Source organism: Somniosus microcephalus, unplaced genomic scaffold (genome assembly GCF_052327205.1).
Source record: "Somniosus microcephalus isolate GS21.2 unplaced genomic scaffold, FLI_Smic_1.0 unresolved_chr3, whole genome shotgun sequence".
Lineage (NCBI taxonomy): Eukaryota > Metazoa > Chordata > Chondrichthyes > Squaliformes > Somniosidae > Somniosus > Somniosus microcephalus.
Window position 1 is genome coordinate 63,461,881 of NW_028225181.1, and position 20,450 is coordinate 63,482,330.

General features: G+C 48.2%; 1 protein-coding gene and 1 pseudogene across 1 annotated transcript in view; both read left to right on the top strand.

Annotated features, from left to right (window-relative positions):
* LOC147091639 (uncharacterized) overlaps window positions 1–11,099 on the top strand; it is a 52,609-nt pseudogene extending 41,510 nt beyond the window's left edge.
* LOC147091640 (uncharacterized) overlaps window positions 1–20,450 on the top strand; it is a 267,963-nt gene that overhangs the window by 20,449 nt on the left and 227,064 nt on the right. The gene's annotated exons all lie outside the window — the stretch shown is intronic.

The following is a 20,450-nucleotide window of genomic DNA, read 5'->3' on the forward strand; positions in this document are numbered from 1 at the left end:
AGTATTAAGGACCATATTTGCCAGGAATGGGCTGCCGGAACAGATCTGTTCTGATAATGGACCACAATTTGTGTCCAAAGAATTCAGGAAGTTCTTAAAAAACAATGGTGTTAGGCACTACACTTCCGCCCCATACCATCCCGCCACCAATGGATTGGCTGAAAGGTTTGTCCAGACCTTCAAGAAGGCCATAAAGGCCATGGGTAATGAAGACATAAATCTACAACATAAGGTAGATAACTTCTTGTTTGCCTACAGGAATGCAACACATGTGGTTACAAACCAAACTCCCGCCATGATGTTTTTCAATAGAAGACTAAGATGCGGGCTGGATTTGACCAAGCCAAACATCAGAAGGGACGTAGAGAACCGGCAATTTCAAGGCATGAATGAAAGGCCAACTAGAACCTTCCAGATAGGTCAACAAGTTTTGGCCCGGGACTACCGTACCGAGAAATGGCAGCCTGGAACTATTTGCACACGACTAGGACCGCTGATGTATACCGTGGACATTGGAGAAAGCATAATAAGGTGCCATGCTGACCAGATCATAGAGTCATCCAAAAAGGGACAACCAACACCACCACTCTATACGCCTAATGATGAAGCAGAGATACCCATAGTATCTACCGCCGATCCGGTGATACTGGAACCAGATGAACCCGACACTGGCATTCAAGCCGAATCGACCTTGCCAAAAGAACCTACTACACCGAAAACTACTACACCACCGAGGCGTTATCCGGACCGAGTCAGGAAGCCTCCAGAGAGACTGACTTATAATTGATTAACTGCAGCAAATGTGTAGATTATTGTTCTTGTACACATGTTAATAACAATTATTTAAAATGTTATGTACTGGTTGTCTAAAAGGGGAGGAATTGTGGTGTATGTGCCTTTAAGAGCCCCTGTGTACTGTAATGCCGGTAGTGGCCACTCGGGCTATATAAGCCTGTATAGTGTCTTGTATCTTTTAGTTCACCTCCAGCCTTTGTTCAGTAAACACCTGTTAAACCAACTCCTGCATTCCGTGTCTCCATTAACACACGGACACAACACCCCGGACCGAGCGGCGTCAGTTGGATGGAGCACGTGATGATCTCGGGGACACGTGACCCGGGCCTGATTGATGGGAGCTTCTGACCAATAGGGAGCGAGCCGGCGGCGGGTCCTCCAACCAATCGGGGAGCCCGAGGGGCGGGACTAGCGCCGGCTGATTGTCTGATCCGCAGGGCAGCGAGTTTCTCCAGTCCCTTGTTCAGGGCCTGGGGCCAGGGGAGGCTGTGGGCCTTTATTCCCCTCATTGGACACAAGGCTCTTTGGCTCACAACACACTGGCTCAGATTTTAAAAATGTTTCATTCACCAGAAAATGACGAAGTACAACATTAAATAAACCTGGAATGAAAAGCTTGTATCAGGGATGGTGACCATGAAACTATCAGATTGTGGTTAAAACCCATCTGGTTCACTAATGTCCTTTAGGGAAGGAAATCTGCCATCCTTACCCGGTCTGGTCTATATGTGACTCCAGACCGACAGCAATGTGGTTCACTCTTAACTGCCCTCTGAAATGGCCCAGCGAGTCACTCAGTTGTATTCAGAAGGTGGCTCACCACCACTTTCGAGGGCAATTAGAGATGGGCAATAAATACTGGTCTTGCTGGCGATGCCCACATCCTGTGAATGAATTTTTTAAAAACACACAGTGGACAGCTTAAGAACATAAGAATTAGGAGCAGGAATCAGCCATCCGGCCCCTCGAGCCTGCTCCGTCATTCAATAAGATCATGGCTGATCTTCGACCTCAACACCACTTTCCCACCTGATCCACATGTCCCTTGATTCCATTGGAGTCCAAAAATCTATCTCCGCTTTGAATATACTCAATGATTCAGCATCCACAGCCCTTTGGGGCAGAGAATTCCAAAGATTCACAACCCTCTGAGTGAAGAAATTCCTCCTCATCTCTGTCTTCAATGGTCGACCTCTTATCCTGAGACTATGCCCCCTATTTCTAGACTCTCCAGCCAGAGGAAACAACCTCTACCCGATCAATTCCCCTCTGAATCTTATGTTTCAATGAGATCACCTCTCATTCCTCCACGTCCCAGCAAACGCTCCCAGGGCAGGTACAGCACTGGTTAGATAAAGAGTAAAGCTCCCTCTACACTATCCTATCAAACACTCCCAGGGCAGGTACAGCACGGGTTAGATACAGAGTAAAGCTCCCTCGACACTGTCCGATCAAACACTCCCAGGGCAGGTACAGCACGGGTTAGATACAGAGTAAAGCTCCCTCTACACTGTCCCATCAAACACTCCCAGGGCAGGTACAGCACAGGTTAGATACAGAGTAAAGCTCCCTCTACACTGTCCCATCAAACACCCCAGGGCATGTACAGCAAGGGTTAGATACAGAGTAAAGCTCCCTCTACACTGTCCCATCAAACACTCCCAGGGCAGGTACAGCACGGTGTTAGATACAGAGTAAAGCTCCCTCTACACTGTCCCATCAAACACTCCCAGGGCAGGTACAGCACGGGTTAGATACAGATAAAGCTCCCTCTACACTGTCCCATCAAACACTCCCAGGGCAGGTACAGCACGGGTTCGATACAGAGTAAAGCTCCCTCTACACTGTCCCATCAAACAATTCCAGGGCAGGCACAGCACGGGTTAGATACAGAGTAAAGCTCCTTCTGCACTGTCCCATCAAACACTCCCAGGGCAGGTACAGCATGGGTTAGATACAGAGTAAAGCTACCTCTACACTGTCCGATCAAACACTCCCAGGGCAGGTACAGCACGGGTTAGATACAGAGTAAAGCTCCCTCGACACTGTCCGATCAAACACTCCCAGGGCAGGTACAGCACGGGTTAGATACAGAGTAAAGCTCCCTCTACACTGTCCCATCAAACACTCCCAGGGCAGGTACAGCATGGGTTAGATACTGAGTAAAGCTCCCTCTACACTGTCCCATCAAACACTCCCAGGGCAGGTACAGCACGGGTTAGATACAGAGTAAAGCTCCCTCTACACTGTCCCATCAAACACTCCCAGGGCAGGTACAGCACGGGTTAGATACAGAGTAAAGCTCCCTCTGCACTGTCCCCATCAAACGCTCCCATGGCAGGTACAGCACGAGTTAGATACAGAGTAAAGCTCCCTCTACACTGTCCCATCAAACACTCCCAGGGCAGGTACAGCACGGGTTAGATACAGAGTAAAGCTCCCTCTACACTGTCCCATCAAACACTCCCAGGGCAGGTACAGCACGGGTTAGATACAGAGTAAAGCTCCCTCTACACTGTCCCATCAAACACTCCCAGGGCAGGTACAGCACGGGCTAGATACAGAGTAAAGCTCCCTCTACACTGTCCCATCAAAGACTCCCAGGGCAGGTACAGCACGGGTTCGATACAGAGTAAAGCTCCCTCTGCACTGTCCCATCAAACAATCCCAGGGCAGGTACAGCACAGGTTAGATACAGAGTAAAGCTCCCTCTGCACTGTCCCATCAAACAATCCCAGGGCAGGTACAGCACGGGTTAGATATAGAGCAAAGCTCCCTCTGCACTGTCCCATCAAACACTCCCAGGGCAGGTACAGCACGGGTTAGATACAGAGTAAAGCTCCCTCTGCACTGTCCCATCAAACACTCCCAGGGCAGGTACAGCACGGGTTAGATACAGGGTAAAGCTACCTCTACACTGTCTGATCAAACACTCCCAGGGCAGGTACAGCACGGGTTAGATACAGAGTAAAGCTCCCTCGACACTGTCCGATCAAACACTCCCAAGGCAGGTACAGCATGGGTTAGATACAGAGTAAAGCTCCCTCTACACTGTCCCATCAAACACTCCCAGGGCAGGTACAGCACGGGTTCGATACAGAGTAAAGCTCCCTCTACACTGTCCCATCAAACACTCCCAGGGCAGGTACAGCACGGGTTAGATACAGAGTAAAGCTCCCTCTCCACTGTCCCCATCAAACGCTCCCATGGCAGGTACAGCACGAGTTAGATACAGAGTAAAGCTCCCTCTACACTGTCCCATCAAACACTCCCAGGGCAGGTACAGCACGGGTTAGATACAGAGTAAAGCTCCCTCTGCACTGTCCCATCAAACACTCCCAGGGCAGGCACAGCACGGGTTAGATACAGAGTAAAGCTCACTCTACACTGTCCCATCAAACACTCCCAGGGCAGGTACAGCACGGGTTAGATACAGAGTAAAGCTCCCTCTACATTGTCCCATTAAACACTCCCAGGGCAGGTACAGCACGGGTTAGATACAGAGTAATGCTCCCTCTGCACTGTCCCATTAAACACTCCCAGGGCAGGTACAGCATGGGTTCGATACAGAGTAAAGCTCCCTCTGCACTGTCCCATCAAACAATCCCAGGGCAGGTACAGCACGGGTTAGATGCAGAGTAAAGCTCCCTCTGCGCTGTCCCATCAAACAATCCCAGGGCAGGTACAGCACAGGTTAGATACAGAGTAAAGCTCCCTCTGCACTGTCCCATCAAACACTCCCAGGGCAGGTACAGCATGGTTTAGATACAGAGTAAATCTCCCTGTGCACTGTCCCATCAAACACTCCCAGGGCAGGTACAGCACGGGTTAGATACAGAGTAAAGCTCCCTCTACACTGTCCCATCAAACACCCCCAGGGCAGGTACAGCATAGGTTAGATACAGAGTAAAGCTCCCTCTACACTGACCCATCAAACACCCCCAGGGCAGGTACAGCACGGATTGATACAGAGTAAAGCTCCCTCTACACTGTCCCATCAAACACTCCCAGGGCAGGTACAGCACGGGTTAGATACAGAGTAAAGCTTCCTCTGCACTGTCCCATCAAACAATCCCAGGGCAGGTACAGCACGGGTTAGATACAGAGTAAAGCTCCCTCTGCACTGTCCCATCAAGCACTCCCCGGGCATGTACAGCACGGGTTAGATACAGAGTAAAGCTCCCTCTACACTGTCCCATCAAACACTCCCAGGGCATGTACAGCACGGGTTAGATACAGAGTAAAGCTCCCTCTACACTGTCCCATCAAACACTCCCAGGGCAGGTACAGCACGGGTTAGATACAGAGTAAAGCTCCCTCTGCACTGTCCCATCAAACACTCCCAGGGCAGGCACAGCACGGGTTAGATACAGAGTAAAGCTCCCTCTGCGCTGTCCCATCAAACACTCCCAGGGCAGGCACAGCATGGGTTAGATACAGAGTAAAGCTCCCTCTGCGCTGTCCCATCAAACAATCCCAGGGCAGGTACAGCACGGGTTAGATACAGAGTAAAGCTCCCTCTGCACTGTCCCATCAAACACTCCCAGGGCAGGTACAGCACGGGTTACATACAGAGTAACGTTCCCTCTGCACTTCAGCCAATGTCCCGACTTCCTCCATCACCATCTCTGGGAATGTTCTGTCCCACCAGCAGGACAGACCCACCAGGGGTGGTGGCACAGTGATGTACAGTCCGGAAAGGAGTGTACCTGGGAGTCCTCAACATTGATTCTGGAGCCCATGCGGGCTGCTGCTGATGGCCCACAGCACCTCATGGATGCCTAATTTTGAGCTGCTGGATCTGTTCTGAATGTACTTTGGTGTCAAAAACAGGAAGGCAGATTATTATCTGAACGGTAATAGATTGGGAGAAGGGGAAGTGCAACGAGACCTGGGTGTCCTTGTGCACCAGTCGCTGAAGGTTAGCATGCAGGTGCAGCTGGCGGTTAGGAAGGCAAATGGTATGTTGGCCTTCATTGCGAGTGGATTCGAGTACAGGAGCAAGGATGTCTTGCTGCAGTCGTACAGGGCCTTGCTGAGACCACACCTGGAGCACTGTGTGCAGTTTTGTTCGCCTTATCTGAGGAAGGATGTTCTTACCATGGAGGGAGTGCAGCGAAGATTCACCAGGCTGATACTTGGGATTGCAGGAATGATGTATGAGGAGAGATTGGGTTGATTGGGCTTATACTCGCTGGAGTTTAGTAGAATGAGAGGGGATCTCATTGAAACTTATAAAATTCTAACAGGACTAGACAGACTAGATGCAGGAAGGATGTTCCCGTTGGCGGGGGAGTCCAGTACCAGGGGTCACAGTCTAAGGATAAGGGGTAAGCCATTTAGGACAGAAATGAGGAGGAATTTCTTCACCCAGAGAGTGGTGAACCTGTGGAATTCTCTACCACAGAAGGCAGTAGAGGCCAATACATTAAAAATATTCAAGAAGGAGTTGGATATATTTCTTCAAGCTAAAGGGATCAAGGGCTGTGGGGAGAAAGCAGGGACCGGGTACTGAATTTGGATAATCAGCCATGATCGCATCGAATGGCGGAGCAGGCTTGAGGGGCCGAATGGCCTACTCCTGCTACTATCTCTTTTGTTTCTATGTTTGTATGTTTCTATGCTTCAGTTTGAGCTGGAGTGGAGATGGAGGAGAAGCTGCTGGGTTTAACCGCCAGTACTCCTGAGCCCAGGAGGACCCAACAATTACCAATGTGAAACTGTCAAGGGAGGTGGATTCTAGGGGAGATTAGGTTGTTACACAGACACTGTCCGTACAATGTAAAAGAGTATTGTTTCAGGAACAAGTATTTCTGTACAGGCTTTTAATCCAGTTTACATCTACAGATTTGTTTTAATTCATTCTTGGGATGTGGGCGTAGCTCGCAAGAGCAGCAAATATTGCCAAACCCCAGTTTCCCGCTGAGAAGGGGGTGGTGAGTCGCCTTCTTGAACTGCTGCAGTCCGTGTGGTGAAGGTGTTGTGGTGAAAATAAATTCACATCTAAACCGTGTAAAAGTAAAAAGATGCAGTTTATTATCAGAGCTCTGGGAGAAGAGTCTCAGACCCCGCGGTCTGTGCGAGCACCTTCTCGTTCTCTCTTGGTTGGTACAGCTTTTTATTCTATTTTCATCCAATCACATTGTATTACAATAATCACCTGATCACATTGTATTACAATAATCACCTGATCACATATGGATTCTTTTCAGTATTAATAAAGGTTAGTTACATCTTACTATTGTAAGAAATCACACAACACCAAGTTATAGTCCAACAGCTTTATTTGAAATCACAAGCTTTCGGAGCACTGCTCCTTCGTCAGGTGAAGTGGAGAGATGCATAAAAACACAGCTTATATAGTCAGAGAATAATGTCAGATGTTTACAGGTAATCTTTCAAACTGCCATTTATCACACCTCGGCAATCACAGCAATCAAAAAAGTGTAAATGGTGTCCAAACAGGTCAGTCAGGAAAACATTACATCAAAGAACAATGAGGTGGGGTCACAAGGGGTCAAATGTTGCAGATGCTGGGGTCTGTATGAAAAACGGACAAAGACGGACACCTCAGCACTTCACTCTACCGCAAGCCCACGGACAACCTCACGATGCTCCACTTCTCCAGCTTCCACCCTAACCACGTTAAAGAAGCCATCCCCTATGGACAAGCCCAGCGAATACACAGGATCTGCTCAGACGAGGAGGAACGCGATGGACACCTACAGACGCTGAAAGACACCCTCGTAAGAACGGGATATGATGCTCGACTCGTCGATCGACAGTTCAGATGGGCCACAGCAAAAAATCGCATAGACCTCCTCAGAAGACAAACACGGGACACAACCAACAGAGTACCGTTCATCGTCCAGTACTTCCCCAGAGCGGAGAAACTACGCCATGTTCTTCGCAGTCTTCAACATGTCATTGATGATGACGAACACCTTGCTAAGGCCATCCCCACGCCTCCACTACTCGCCTTCAAACAGCCGCCTAACCTCAAACAGACCATCGCTCGCAGCAAATTACCCAGCTTTCAGGAGAACAGCGACCACGACACCACACAACCCTGCCACAGCAACCTCTGCAAGACATGCCAGATCATCAACACAGATACCATCATCACACGTGAGGACACCACCCACCAGGTACATGGTACATACTCATGTGACTCGGCCAACGTTGTCTACCTCATACATTGCAGGAAAAGATGCCCCGGAGCATGATACATTGGCGAGACCATGAAGACACTGCAACAACGGGTGAACGGACACCGCACAACAATCGCCAGGCAGGAGTGTTCCCTCCCAGTCGGGGAACACTTCAGCAGTCAAGGACATTCAGCCTCCGATCTTCGGGTAAGCATTCTCCAAGTCGGCCTTCGAGACACACGACAACGCAAAATCGTCGAGCAGAAACTGATAGCCAAGTTCCGCACCCATGAGGACGGCCTCAACCTGGATCTTGGGTTCATGTCACGCTACATGTAACCCCACCTGACGTCGGGTCATCCAGACTCGAGTCGTCGTTGGCTTGTTCTCTCCGCACAGATGCGGCTGGACCTGTTGTGATTTCCAGCAAAAAAAATGTTTGTCTGTTTTTTTGTTTTTCATACAGACCCCAGCATCTGCAACATTTGACCCCTTGTGACCCCACCTCATTGTTCTTTGATGTAATGTTTTCCTGACTGACCTGTTTGGACACCATTTACACTTTTTTGATTGCTGTGATTATTTCTCTGCCGAGGTGTGATAAATGGCAGTTAGAAAGATTACCTGTAAATATCTGACATTATTCTCTGTCTATATAAGCTGTGTTTTTATGCATCTCTCCACTTCACCAGATGAAGGAGCAGCGCTCCGAAAGCTTGTGATTTCAAATAAAGCTGTTGGACTGTAACCTGGTGTTGTGTGATTTCTTACATTTGTCCACCCCAGTCCAACACCGGCATCTCCACACCACATCTTACTATGTCTTTGGTCACAGGTCAAATTCCCATGACCCCTATATTCTGCTGTGTCTACAATTTTTAGCTAAAGCAGCATATTCCTTGTCACTTACGCAAAACGCACATATTCTGTCTGGTCCCACAACTGCGTCATATCTTGGTTTTTCGAAGCTTCTCACATTGTTCTTTGTTTAGTTTTGCCTTTTTACGTAAGTCAATTTTTGTGATATTTCTTATCGCAACCTGGTTTCTTTTCATTCTTATTCACTTTCACATGACCCCACTCCTTTGTTCTGATTTTAATTTTGCTGGCATCACTTAAGTAGTGGTCACCTCGGCTGTCTGAATTCTCAGAGGGTTCATTTAACCCCTTCAAAGGTATTCCCACAATGTTGTTCGGTAAGGAGTTCCAGGATTATGACCCAGCAATGATGAATATATCTGAGTCAGGATGATGTGTGACTTGGAGGGGAACTTGGAGGTGATGGTGCTCCCATACAACAGCTGCCCTTGTCCTTCTAGGTGGTGGAGGTTGTGGGTTTGGGATGTTCTGTCAAAGTTCTGGTCGAGTTGCAGATGTATAAAGTTCCTTTCCTTCGCCCCCTCCCCCTCCACCTCCCACTCCCACCTCTCTCTCTCTCTCTCTCTCTCTCCTCCCATAGAGGCCAGAGTCTTGTGTAGGCGCAGACCAGGTGGCGGATTCCCTTCCCTGAAGGACATCAGTGAACCAGTTGGGTTTTTATGTCAATCCCGCAGCTTTCATGGTCACTTTTTTCTAGTGCCGGCCCCACAATTGACCAGATTCATTGAGCTCAATTTCACAACCTGCCTTTGTTTTCTTGTGGGTTGTCTCTCACGCTCCCTGTTTTAAATTAATTTTACAGGGCACTGGAAGGGGAGGATTTACAGACAGGAAACTCAAACCAAGCATCACGTCAAGATCTGACAGAGTCACTCGACTCATCGGATCTGAATATCATCGGCCTCTGAACATGGAAGCAAAAAGCACCGTTCACAGCGGGGAGAAACCGTACACGTGTTCTGTGTGTGGACGAGTCTTCAGCCACCCCTCTGGCCTATCGAGACACAAGCGCATTCACACCGGGGAGAGGCCATTCACCTGCTCTGAGTGTGGGAAGGGATTCACTCACTCATCTGACCTTCAGACACACCAGCGTGTTCACACTGGAGAGAGACCGTTCACCTGCTCTGAGTGTGGGAAGGGATTCACTCAGTCATCCAACCTGCTGATACACCAGCATGTTCACACCGGGGAGAGGCCGTTCACCTGCTCTGAGTGTGGGAAGGGATTCACTCAGTCATCCAACCTGCTGATACACCAGCGTGTTCACACCGGGGAGAGGCCGTTCACCTGCTCTGAGTGTGGGAAGGGATTCACTATTTCATCTCACCTACTGACACACCAGCATGTTCACACTGGAGCGAGTGGGTTCACCTGCTCTGAGTGTGGGAAGGGATTCACTCAGTCATCCCACCTACTGAGACATCAGCGTATTCACACCGGGGAGAGGCCATTCACCTGCTCTGAGTGTGGGAAGGGATTCACTCAGTCATCCCACCTACTGACACACCAGCGTGTTCACACTGGGGAGAGGCCGTTCACCTGCTCTGAGTGTGGGAAGGGATTCACTCAGTCATCCAACCTGCTGAATCATCAGCAAGTTCACACTGGGGCGAGGCCGTTCACCTGCTCTGAGTGTGGGAAGGGATTCACTCGTTCATCCAACCTGCTGATTCATCAGCGAGTTCACACTGGGGAGAGAACGTTCACCTGCTCTGAGTGTGGGAAGGGATTCAGTAATTCATCCAACCTGCTGAATCATCAGCGAGTTCACACTGATGAGAGACCTTTTAATTGCTCGGATTGTGGGAAGTGCTTTAAAAGTTCCAGGGAACTGATACGCCATCAAAGTGTTCACACTGATGAGAGACCGTTCAGGTGCTCTCACTGCGGGACTGGGTTCAGGCGATCATCTGAGCTCATGGTACACCAGCGCACTCATACTGGGGAGAGGCCATTCACCTGCTCCGTGTGAGGGAAGGGATTCACTCTGGCATCCAAACTGCTGGCACACCAACAAGTTCACACTGGGGAGAGGCCGTTCACCTGCTCCGTGTGTGGGAAGGGATTCACTCAGTCATCCAACCTGCTGACACACCAGCGAGTTCATAAGTGACTGCAGGGGTTGGATTCTGCTGTTATTGCTGTTGTTAATCACATCCAGGACTGAACCATGTTCATTCTGACAGTTAGGGTTTGTTTCTGCTGATGTTAATAACCCCTATAACTGGGCTGGAGTTTAATATTCTGGATAGTTGTCAAATAAACCAGCTTTGTTTTAAACACATTATTGTAGATTTTCTTTTTTCCCACCTGAGTGTTTAGCATCACCTGGCTAGAGCTCAAAGGACAATCTGGGGGAGGATCGTATGGCAGGAACAGAACTCCAGCCTGGACACAGTCCTTCAGGGCGACACTGAGAGGGGCAAATGGCACTTTGGTCTTTCTCGTCTCTCTTCACTGACAGTAAAGTTGCTGTGCGGGTTAATCTCGAGGCGTGTGAGAAATGTGTCCCAGCCACTCTCTGCCATGGTTCAGAGCTCCTAGGCATGGAACAGAAGGATCCTTTAGGAATGTACCCCCAGTGCTTTTTGTTTAATGGCCTTATTAACCTGTGTTGCTACTTTTAGTGATTTGTGTATCTGTATCCCTGGAACCCTTTGCTCCTCCAGTCCATTTAGACTCTTAGAGGGAAATTTGGTGGCGCCCCCTTTGGGTCACTAACGTCACTGGGGATAATTTTAGCCCCCCAAAAAAGTTAGCATCCCTGTGCATTAAATTCAGTGGTAGCGCCCCAAGCAGGAGGCGGGGTGCTACTGGAAGCGCTCCCCTCCCTCTTGGGGCGCTACCAGTGAATTTCCCAGCACTTCGTGTAACAGCGCCACGCCCGTCGGCACACAGCACTGTGTCATAGCAGACCTCCCTCCTTGACTAACGGGGTGGAGCCTAGCACTGCACACACTGGGGCCCTGCTGGACCACCGGGGAGTGGGGTGTCAGATCAAGTGGAGCGCCGGGCTGAGCGATCGCGGCTGACACCCCAAAGAAGAAAGGGGAAGGGGGCAGGTGCTGTCAGTTGACCAAAATAAAAAGTTGCCGCCCGACACCTGCCCTTTAAGTGGTGCCGCCACAGCTGCAGGAACAGCCCCTGACCCTGTCGGACATATCGTCCGGCGATAGGTCAGGGGTCGCAACCCAAGGTTGCAGCCGGGGTGCTGCGCATGGCAATGACGTCATTGCCAGCGGTGCAGTGCCGCGGGGCGCTACCGTCTACCGCCGCCGCTAACTTCCCGCTGAATATCACAGGAGGCACAAAGCAACCCAATTTCACCCCCTTGTCCAAGTAGTGTGTGGCCTCCTTATTTTTCCCACCAAAACACACCACCTCACACTGATCTACAGTGAAATTCATTTGCCAATTACACGCCCATTCTGAAATTTATTAATACCTTCTTGCATTTTGTCTTCCTCAGTATTAACTCTACCTCCCAATTTGGTATCATCGACAAATTTTGAAATTGTTCTTCTGATTCCCGAGTCCAAATCGTTTCTGTAAATGATGAACAACAGTGGTCCCAGCATCGATCCCTGTGGAACACCACTTCCCAACTTTTACCAGTCTGAGTAGATGCTCCCAACCCCTACTCTCTGTTTTCTGTTTTGTGACCAGCTTGCTATCCATAAACAGTATGTAAGATCGACAAGATGACCCAGGTCAGGCCGTGTGGAGGGAAGGGCCCGGCAGCAGAATGGATGGAAAGATGGCTACAAAACAGAAATCAGAGGGTTGGAGTTAAGGGAAGTTTGTTGCGATCTTTCCATCCATTCTGTTGCCTGGCCGTTGACTTCACACGGCCTGACCGTGGTCATCTTGTAGACCGTACATACTGCAGACACAGTGCACCAGTGGTGGAGGGGGTGGATATTGAGTCCTGTGGCAGGAGCGCTGATGAAGTGGATTTCTCTGTCCGTGAGTTTTGAGGCATCGCTAGTGGCGTTTTTCACCTCTTTCCACCTTTAAAAAAAACCTTGCTGCCAGTTTATTAAAGCCATTAACAGCCGCTCGGGTGGGACACACCAATAAATGAGGCCTTGTTTCCCTCAGGATGACAGGCCTGAACCCGAGTTAGAAAACATTTAGTAATTAAACCAGACTGGGTGGGGCCTGAGGTGCGAGCTAGTGATGGAAAATTGGTGGCCAGCGTACTTCACACCAGGGCTGAGGACCCGGGGATTTGGGTTTCTGTATCATTTATTGATTAATTTAGTTTATTGCCCAATGTCAATCAGACTCTCAGGTAAGCTTGCTATCTGGCGGAGGCAGGGGTCCCCAATGGAGAGCTCTCTATGCAGGGGTCCTTCCCAGCACCATTGGGGATCTGGGGTGGAGACTGTTGCAGGGAGCTGTCGTGTGCAACAGATTAGAAGCTCCTTTCCAGACTCCAAGGCCAGATGTGTTTTCTGTGGCCTAGAGGAGTCCATGGGCCGTGTATACATTCAGTGTGAGAGGTTGCAGCCCCTGTATAGTTACCTGAAGGGGCTACTCCTCAACTCTTGGTTACACTTTAGCCCCACACTCCTAATCTTTGCCTACCTGGTGCGGAGGGGGGTGGGTAAGTGGGAGGATCTTCTCCTGGACCTGCTCTTGGGCCTGGCGAAAGCAGCAATTTGTAGGTCCAGGATGGGCGGGGCCCATGGGGGGTCACTCTGGCTGCCTGCCTCTCTCCCATGGTCTTGTCCCTGCCCAGATGGCCCTGGAGAGAGAGCAGGCGGTGTCCACCGATTCACTTGATACCTTCCTCGACCGGTGGACACGGAAGGTATCAAGAGGCGATAATCGATCCTCACAATCACATTGTGATTGAATTATTAATTGTGTGTGTGTCACAAATACATTTCTTCTATTTTGATACAAAAGTTCTACTAGACATGTTAAACTACTAGTTATTTAATCAGGGCTGCAGCTGCTGAAAGGTTGACTGTCCTGAGGTTTGTGGCCAGAGCTGGCAGACGTGTTGTTCTGAAGTCTGATGTCTCACACCTGAAGAGTCTGTTTCGGTCGTGTTGTAATGACCTTTTCCTGTTGCCTGGTGTCAGAAATAGAAATCAAAGGGAGATGATGTCTCACTCTGTTAATCAACTCTTTGACACACTTCCATGCATTTCCTTCCTTAATTTACAAAGATCACAACTCCATTAGTGAACAATGGATTGCCAGTCTGTCACTTTTTAGTGAGGCTTGAAAGGATTCGCTGTGAAGCTACACCTGCCCATCTGTCTGTGTGTCACTGTGTTTGGATTGTGTTAGACAACAGTCCTAATATCTCACCTACATCCATTACAATGTTTGAATGTTAGATTGTACTTGGAAGAAGTTGCGTTTGAAGCTGACAATTCTGAAATTGGGAGCTGTTAATGATTTCTGTTTTTCACATAACTATACAGTGATTTGATCAGTCAAAGCAAATTAAAAGATGGCGATGCTATTTACTGAACACAACTGAATAATTCTACAAGGATGTAATCACAGTCTTCCTCGGTATTAACTACACCCCCAATTTAGTGTCATCAGCAAATTTTGAAATTGTACTTCTGATTCCCAAGTCCAAATCATTCATGTTAAGGGTGAACAACAGTGGTCCCAGCACCAATCCCCATGGAACACCACTTCCCACCTTCCGCCCATCTGTAATTCTGAGGGAAACTTACGAGGCCTCGTTGTTTGCGTGTCTCGCTCGTGAGGCTGTAAAGGGGTTTAATAATTCAGCAACAATTCTTATAAAGGTGGAAGGAGGTGAAAAACAACACCAGCGTTGCCTAAAACACAAAGACAGTGAAGTTCACTTCATCAGCGCCTTGGCACAGGACTCAATATCCACCCCCTCCACCACTGATGAACTGTGTCCACAGTAAGTATGACCTACAGGCTGACCAAGGTCAGGCCATGTGGAGTCAAGGCCCAGGTAGCAGAATGGGTAGAAAGATGGCTCCAAAACAGAAATCAGAGGGTGGAAGTTAAGGGGAGTTTCTCGGACTGGCAGAAAGTGAGAACTGGTGTCCCACACGGATCCGTGCTGGGACCACTGGTGTTCACTATCATTTGGACTCAGAAACTGGAGGCACGTTGTTGGAATTTACAGATTACACCAAGTGTCTTTACACTGTGCAAACGATCCATTGTGCTAAGTGCGATAGAATTTGAACAGACCTAGCAGCTCAAAACTGGGTACCCATAAGGCGCTGTGGGCCATCAGCAGCATTCATCCATCCATAGGGGAGGGCCCCATAGGCACAAGCATTAATCCTCCTCTGGGGAGGGCCCATCGGCCCAAGCATTCTAGTCAAGAAAGGAGGGAGAGCAAAAACAGGGAACTACAGTCCAGTTAGCCTGACATCAGTCGTGGGGAAAACGCTGGAATCCATTACTGAGGAAGTGGTAACAGGGCACTTAGGCAGAGTGAACATAGTTTTATGAAAGGGAAATCGTGTTTAACAAATGTATTAGATTTTTTAAGGATGCAACTGGCAGGGTAGATAAAGGCGAACCAGTGGATGTAGTATATTTGGATTTGCAAAAGGCATTCGATAAGGTGCCACATAAAAGGTTGCTAAGCAAGATAGGGCTCGTGGGATTGAGGGCAATGTATTAGCTTGGAGAGAGGATTGGTTGACTGACAGAAAACAGAGAGTAGGAATAAACAGGTCAATTTCCGATTGGCAGACTGTAACTCGTGGGGTGCCACAAGAATGCTTGGGCCTCAGTTATTTACAATCTATATCAATGATTAGATGAAGGGACCGAGTGCAATGTATTCAGGTTTGCTGACAATACAAAGCTAGGTGTGAAAGTAAGCTGAGAGGAGGACACAAGCAGCCTGCAAAGGGATGTAGACAGGTTAGGTGAGGGGGCAATAAGACGGCAGATGGAGTATAATGTGGAGAATTGTGAGGTTATTGACTTTGATAGGAAAAATAAGAAAACAGAATTTTTTTAATATTGAGGAACTATTAAATGTTGGTGTTCAGAGAGATTTCGGTGTCCTCGTACAGGAAACACCGAATGTTAGCATGCAGGTACAGCAGACAATTAGGAAGGCAAATGGCATGTTGGTCTTTACTGCAAGGGGGATGGAGTACAAGAGTAAGGATGTCTTGCTACAATTGTACAGGGCCTTGGTGAGACCACACCTGGAGTACTGGGCACAGTTTTGGTCTTATCTGAGGAAGGACATACTTGCCTTAGAGGTGTTGCAACAAAGGTTCACTAGATTGAGCCCTGAGATGAGAAATTGAGTAGATTGTGCCTATATTCTCTGGCATTTAGAAGAATGAGAGGTGATCTCATTGAAACATGTAAGATTCTGAGGGGGATTGACAGGGTAGATGCTGTGAGGTTGTTTCCCCAGACTGGAGTGTCTAGAACTAGGGGGCATAGTCTCAGGATAAGGTGTCGGCTATTTAAGGATGAGGAGAAATTTCTTCACTCAGGGTTCTGAATCTTTGGAATTCTCTACCCCAAATGGCCGTGAATGCTGAGTCTTTGAGTATATTCAAGGCTAAAATAGATAGATTTTTGGACTCTAGGGGAATCAAGGAATATAGGGATCGGGTGGGAAAGTGGAGTTGAGGTCGAAGATCATCCATGATCTTATTGAATGGCAGAGCAGGCTCGAAGGGCCGAATGGCCCACTCCTGCTCCCAATTCTTATGTATGGTCTTAATGCATCCCATGGGCAAGGGCCACATAGCTCTGAGCATTAATCCACCCCAGGGCCCCGAGGGCCCGAGTATTAATCCACCCCTGCTGTACGTACATAGAATTGACAGCCTAGAAACAGGCCATTTGGCCCAACTGGTCTGTGCCAGTGTTTATACTCTACACGAGCCTCCGCCCACTCTAATGACCTCTTCCTACCCTGCCTTCATATTCCTTTATTCCCTTCTCTCATAGATACATCAACCCTGCTCTTAAATGTACCATTGCTATCTGCTTCAGCCACTCAGTGTGGCGGCGAGTTCCACATTCTCACCACACTGTGTGTGAAGAACTTCCTCCGAACTTCTTTATTTGATCTGTTAGTGACTATCTTATATTTCTGCCTCCTTGTCTGACTCACCCATAAGTGGAAACAGTTTCTCCACATCTACCCTATAAACCCCTTCATATCAATCAGGACTCCTCTTAGACTTCTCTTCCAGAGAAAAGAGCCCAAACCTGCTCAATCGTGCCCGAGAGTCGCATCCTCTCAATTCTGGTAACGTTCTTGTCAATCTTTTCAGCATTTTCTCCAGTGCTTCAATATCCTTTTGTAGAGTGGAGACCAGAACCGCTCACAGTGCTCCAACTGTGGTCTCACCAAGGTTCAATATAAATTGAACATTACCTCCCTGCTTTTGTATTCTATTCTAGAAATGGGCCCCAGTCCTTTCTTTGCACTCTTTATGGCCTGTACAACTTGTGTTGCTACTTTTATGTGTCTGTAATCACAGATCTCTTTGCACCTTTATTCCATTGAATTCATTCCCTGCTAACAACAACAGCAACAACTTGTATTTATATAGCGCATTTAACGTAGTAAAATGTCCCAAGGTGCTGCACAGGAGTATTTTAAGACAATTAAATTGACAGCGAACCACATAAGAATAAATTAGGGCAGGTGAGCAAAAGCTTGGTCAAAGAGGTAGGTTTTAAGGAGCGTCTTAAAGGAGGAAAGGGAGGCAGCGAAGCAGAGAGGTTTAGGCAGGGAATTCCAGAGCTTAGGGCCTAGGCAACAGAAGGCACGGCCACCAAATGTTGAGCAATTATAATGAGGGCTGCCCAAGAGGGCAGAAGGGTACCGCAGGGATCTGTGCTAGGACCCCAGCTATTCACAATATATATAAATGATGATCTAGACAAGGGAACTAGATGTAATATCCCCAAGTTTGCAGATGACAGAAAGCTGGGTGGGCGTGTGTGCTGTGAGGAGGATGCAGAGAAACTCCAGTATGATTTGGACAGGTTGGGTGATTGGGCAGATGCATGGCAAATGCAGTATAATGTGGGTAAATGTGAGGTTATCCACTTCAGTGGCAAAAACAGGCAGACAGATTATTATCTGAATGGCAATAGATTGGGGAAAGGGGAAGTGCAATGAGATCTGGGTGTCCTTGTGCACCAGTTGCTGAAGGTAAGGATGCAGGTGCAGCAGGCGGTTAAGAAGGCAAATGGTATGTTGGCCTTCATAGCACGATGATTCTAGTACAGGAGCAAGGATGTCTTGCTGCAGTTGTACAGGGTCTTGGTGAGACCACACCTTGAGTATAGTGTGCAGTTTTGGTCACCTTACCTGAGGAAGGATGTTCTTGCCATGGAGAGAGTGCAGCGAAGATTCACCAGACTGATACCTGGGATGACAGGAATGATGTATGAGGAGAGATTGAGTCGATTAGGCTTATATTCGCTAGAGTTTAGAAGAATGAGAGGGGATCTCATTGAAATTTATAAAATTCTAACAGGACTAGACAGACCAGATGCAGGAAGGATGTTGCTGATGGCCGGGGAGTCCAGAACCAGGGGTAACAGTCTAAGGATAAGGGGTAAGCCATTTAGGACTGCGATGAGGAGAAATTTCTTCACCCAGAGAGTGGTGAACCTGTGGAATTCTCTACCACACAAGGCAGTTGAGGCCAATTCATTAAATATATTCAAGGAGTTAGATATATTAAGGCATCAAGGGATATGGGGAGAAAGCAGGGACAGGGTACTGAATTTGGATGATCAGCCATGATCTCATTGAATGGCGGAGCAGGCTTGAGGGGCCGAATGGCCTACTCCGGCTCCTATCTTCTATGTTTCTATACCACCCAATGTGGTGTCATCTGCAAACTCTGACACCATACTCGAAGTTCTGAGTCCAAACCATGGTAAACATTCAATATATGCCCACTGACTCCCATAGCTACCTGGACTACACTTCCTCCCATCCCGCTTCCTGTAAGGACTCTATTCCATTCTCAAGATTCAAGATAATTTTATTGCCATATGTAACTAGTACAATGGAATGCTTACTCCCCACTCACTCCCACAATACAAGCATATAATATAAAAGCAAAAAAATAAAAACAAGTATAAATAAAAACAATAAGCAAAAAGTATAGCAATAACAGTCCAAGTTGCAGGATATGATGAATAGTGCAAAAAAGCCTCAATTTCCACTGGAAATAATAGTAATGTAACATGATAAATATATGGTAATATAAGTGTAATATATATATTTACATAAACATATAACTGTAATATATGGGGCAGTGTGGTTAGCCGTTCAGTAGGCGCACTGCCTGTGGATAGAAACTGTTCTTAAACCTGCTGGTCCTGGTTCGGATGCTGCGGTACTGACGTCCAGACCGCAGGAGGGAGAACAGTTTGTGCCCAGGGTGATTGGGGTCCTGGATGATGGAGCGGGCCTTGTTCCGGCACCTGGTCTGGAAGATCTCCTCGATGGACGGAAGTGCACACCTGATGAACTTTTCTGCCGTATTCACAACTCTCTGGATGGCTTTCTTGTTCTGTGCAGTGGTGTTACCATACCACACATTGACACCACCCGTCAGGACACACTCTATGGTGCCGCGGTAAAAGTTCACAAGCCACTGTGTGCTTATGCCGCATTTCCTCAGGTGTGCCTTCTTCAACATGGCCTCAGTATTGTGGTTCCAGGCCAGGTCATTGGAGATCTGCAGTCCCAGTAATCGGAAGCAACTGACAACTTCCACTGGTGTCCCGTCTATGCTGATGGGGCGATGGTTCCCTTGGTGGCTTCTGAAGTCCACGATGAGCTCCTTAGTCTTGCCAATATTCAGGGCAAGGTTGTTGTCATTGCACCATCTCATCAGCTGGACTATCTCATCTCTGTACTCCGTCTCGTCATCGTTGCTTATCAGGCCAATTACTGTGATGTCGTCGGCAAACTTGATAATCCGGTTGTTGCTGTGTATGGCTGTACAGTCATGTGTAAACAGAGAGTACAGCCAAGGACTGAGGCAGCAGCCTTGTGGCGCTCTGGTGTTGAGAACCAGAGTGGATGAGGTGTTGTTCCCTATTTTCACCACTTGAGGCCTGCCAGTCAGGAAATCCAGAATCCAATTGCAGATGGGGGTGCCCAGGCCTAGGTCCCTCAGTTTCAGGACCAGCTTGGAGGGAATAATAGTATTAAATGCAGAACTGTAGTCAATGAACAACAGTCTGACGTAAGTGTCCCTCCTGTCTAGGTGTTCCAGGGCAGTGTGTAGTGTTAGGGAGATGGCATTGTCTACAGACCTGTTCGCCCTGTATGCGAACTGCAATGGGTCCGAGGAGTCGGGGATGATGCTGTTTATGTGTCATGACCAGCTTTTCCAGGCACTTCATGGCTCTAGGTGTTAGAGCCACGGGTCAATAGTCATTGAGGCCTGTTACCTTGGTCTTCTTAGGTAATGGCACAATGGTTGTCTCCTTGAAGCACACTGGTACAACAGACTGCTGCAGTGAGATGTTAAAAATGTCCGTGAACACAGGAGCCAGCTGTCCGGGTTCCTCAGAGCCACAGACAGTAGTTTCACTCCTGAATCTCCCAGTTTATTATTACCCAGGTTCAGATCCATTAGT